The following is a 4,104-nucleotide window of genomic DNA, read 5'->3' as shown; positions in this document are numbered from 1 at the left end:
ATTGAACTAGTCCTTTAAAACTGAAGAAATACAAAACCGATATATCTACAAGATTGTCAAGATTGATTCTAAAAGAGTTTTATTATTCAGATGTAAATTTACATTATCAATGAATTCTTCATAAACAGATCTTCAGAACCCCCAGGAGGAATTCAATAACTAAAAATTGCATTTCTATCTTATCAGTTATGGTTTCTCTCATGATGAGGTCAATTTTACCTCTGAGAGAAAGAAACTATTTGTGCTGTTTGCTGATAGCTTTGTATCTTGTATTTTCCACATAAGTTTTATATTAATCCACAATATTCTACTGACTCCTGTGGGTTCCATATGCAGTGGTGTCCAAAATGATTAGAACACTATTTTCACCAGCTATAAAATGGTTTTAAGTCAGTTATTTCTGTCTTTTGCTGTAGTGTGTCAGTAGAAAATATCAGTTTACATTTACAAACAAACATTCATTTTGCCATTAATTGTAATAATCCAGTGAGATTTTTGTTTGCACAAGGAGTCTGACAACAGCCAGTGCTCCACACAGAGATCTGATCTGATCATCATCCAGTCTGTCTGGAATGACTTGAAGAAACAGAACAAACTGAGACAGACTAAATCCAGAAGAACTGTGGCAACGTCTCCAAGATGCTTCAAGAAACCTACCTGCAACAGCTAGGTTACGTGTATGTGGACCTACGCACAGAGGCAGAGGTCGAGAGGGCCTGCGCTTTAACAAAGACTACATGGGTAAGCAATTGTTCAGTTTCTTTGACAAGTACACAACTGTGACCAAAAGATCCTGTGTGTTCTGATTTGTGAGCGTAACAAGTTTGAAAACAAGTACTACTATTAAGGCTGGTTTCAGGATCTCAATGCATGTGCGTTATCTGTGTAAACCCAAAGGGGTGCGCTATATTGAAGTGTTCAGCGTCAACAACTTTAAAAAACGATAGAAGGACTGCAAAGAGAAGCGAGAAGGAAAGAAATTTTGTGCACGAGCTGAGGGACGACGAGGAAGAGGAAGACGTGGCGGAATCAGGAAGACTTTTTGTATATTTTTCTATAATAGATATTTTTTATTATTTTTTATTTTATTTTTTTAAATTAGGCATGCACCAATATTAAAATTCTGGCGGAAGAGATGTAACTAATTAATTTTCATATTTGAGCAAATATTAATGTTTTATACTGTGTGTAAAATAAATAAAAAAATCAAACAATTAAAATTAAAATCAGTCATTTTAAATGCTACAAGTTAATTTAGGCAAATTTAGATAATTTAAGGTAATCTAAATGTAAAAAATGGTGAATATCCAATATCAACTGAAATTAATACATTTTAAAAAACTCTAATATCGACTGATTACTGATATATTACAAATATATTGTGTATTCCTATTTGAAACGCTGATGTTGTTATTACTAAGCTATCTATTTAAATGAGAATGTGAGAACCATTCATAATTAGGCCTGCATGAAATCTGCATAGCATTCTAATCACCTGCTGATTTCTTTATCAAAATTCCACAGTTCGCTCAATTTGCACAGAAAAATCTGACACCTGCTGTGTGCAAATCTATAGTTTCTTTTTCTATCAGCATGAATCATGTATATGTGTGTCTGTGATTTCCATCTGTGTAGGCATCAGGTCAGCGCAGTAACTCTGTGATCCTGGTGAAGAACTTGCCCTCAGGAGTGCAGGTCGCAGAGCTGGAGGCTCTGTTCTCGCCCCATGGGTCTCTGGGAAGGGTTCTGCTGCCCCCATCTGGCCTCACTGCTATAGTGGAGTTCCTGGAGCCTACTGAAGCCAAACGGGCCTTCATGAAACTTGCATACACCAAGGTCAGTGGCGAGCTACTGTTTTCACTGATAAAAAAAGTGCTGAAAAGTAAAAAGAAATTTGTGCCTTTGATTAGCAACACGATATGACATACAGTCTGCCTCTTCAGTTCCAGCATGTTCCGTGTGTATCTGGAGTGGGCTCCTGTAGCGGTCTTTACAACTCCCACAGCACCTAAACCAGGTAATCCTTTAATCCTGCCATATCAGCCTGCTGGTGCTTGAACCTACAGTTCATCTTTCTATGAAGGGTAGATGTATGCTTAAAGACTCAAATGTTCAAAACCGAGCCATTTATTAAAATGTCAACATGAGAATTCATAATCATTGCTGCAGGGAATCTGCAGAGAATTCCAATCATTCAAATTCAAAATGTGCGTCAGAATTCTATCGAAAGCTCTGGACATTTTAGGAGTAATAAAAAAAACAACAACCCTGCCCATGGCATGTAAATATTTTGGCTACTGTGATAATACTTTTAGCTACGAAGTATTATGTTAAGTTATATATATATTTTTATTTTAAATGTATTTTAGAACTGTATTTATTAGTTTCATAAGTTCATGTGTGGGAATAGTTTGCAAGAAAATTTTAATTCTGAAATGTATTTATTATAAATTTAAAACATTAGTTAATGCATTAGATATCATAAACTAACAATAAATCAGTATTAATTATTAATCTTGGTTAATGTTAATTAACATTATTTAATGTATATGTGATGTATGTTGTATGTTAAGTATGTTTAATTATATTGCTCAGCATCTGTAACATTTAAAGTTGTATAAATTAACTTTAGTTAATTACAAGCAATTGTATATTTAAAATCAGAAGTATGGGGCCAGTAAAATACAAACGTGTGTATATATGTATATATATATATATATATATATATATATGTATATATACACACGTTTGTATTTTACTGGCCCCATACTTCTGATTTTAAATATACAATTGCTTGTAATTAACTAAAGTTAATTTATACAACTTTAAATGTTACAGATGCTGAGCAATATAATTAAACATACTTAACATACAACATACATCACATATACATTAAATAATGTTAATTAACATTAACCAAGATTAATAATTAATACTGATTTATTGTTAGTTTATGATATCTAATGCATTAACTAATGTTTTAAATTTATAATAAATACATTTCAGAATTAAAATTTTCTTGCAAACTATTCCCACACATGAACTTATGAAACTAATAAATACAGTTCTAAAATACATTTAAAATAAAAATATATATATAACTTAACATAATACTTCGTAGCTAAAAGTATTATCACAGTAGCCAAAATATTTACATGCCATGGGCAGGGTTGTTGTTTTTTTTATTACTCCTAAAATGTCCAGAGCTTTCGTTGGAATTCTGACGCACATTTTGAATTTGAATGATTGGAATTCTCTGCAGATTCCCTGCAGCAATGATTATGAATTCTCATGTTGACATTTTAATAAATGGCTCGGTTTTGAACATTTGAGTCTTTAAGCATACATCTACCCTTCATAGAAAGATGAACTGTAGGTTCAAGCACCAGCAGGCTGATATGGCAGGATTAAAGGATTACCTGGTTTAGGTGCTGTGGGAGTTGTAAAGACCGCTACAGGAGCCCACTCCAGATACACACGGAACATGCTGGAACTGAAGAGGCAGACTGTATGTCATATCGTGTTGCTAATCAAAGGCACAAATTTATTTTTACTTTTCAGCACTTTTTTTATCAGTGAAAACAGTAGCTCGCCACTGACCTTGGTGTATGCAAGTTTCATGAAGGCCCGTTTGGCTTCAGTAGGCTCCAGGAACTCCACTATAGCAGTGAGGCCAGATGGGGGCAGCAGAACCCTTCCCAGAGACCCATGGGGCGAGAACAGAGCCTCCAGCTCTGCGACCTGCACTCCTGAGGGCAAGTTCTTCACCAGGATCACAGAGTTACTGCGCTGACCTGATGCCTACACAGATGGAAATCACAGACACACATATACATGATTCATGCTGATAGAAAAAGAAACTATAGATTTGCACACAGCAGGTGTCAGATTTTTCTGTGCAAATTGAGCGAACTGTGGAATTTTGATAAAGAATTGGAATTCAGGTGATTAGAATGCTATGCAGATTTCATGCAGGCCTAATTATGAATGGTTCTCACATTCTCATTTAAATAGATAGCTTAGTAATAACAACATCAGCGTTTCAAATAGGAATACACAATATATTTGTAATATATCAGTAATCAGTCGATATTAGAGTTTTTT

General features: G+C 34.5%; 1 pseudogene; it reads left to right on the top strand.

Moving 5' to 3' along the window:
* Positions 1 to 4,104, top strand: part of LOC107713476 (probable RNA-binding protein 19) — a 14,490-nt pseudogene that overhangs the window by 2,083 nt on the left and 8,303 nt on the right.

This window comes from Sinocyclocheilus rhinocerous, unplaced genomic scaffold (genome assembly GCF_001515625.1).
Source record: "Sinocyclocheilus rhinocerous isolate Xijiao unplaced genomic scaffold, SAMN03320098_v1.1 scaffold57, whole genome shotgun sequence".
Lineage (NCBI taxonomy): Eukaryota > Metazoa > Chordata > Actinopteri > Cypriniformes > Cyprinidae > Sinocyclocheilus > Sinocyclocheilus rhinocerous.
The sequence above is the reverse complement of the archived record's forward strand: the minus strand, read 5'-3'. Positions and strand labels throughout refer to the sequence as shown.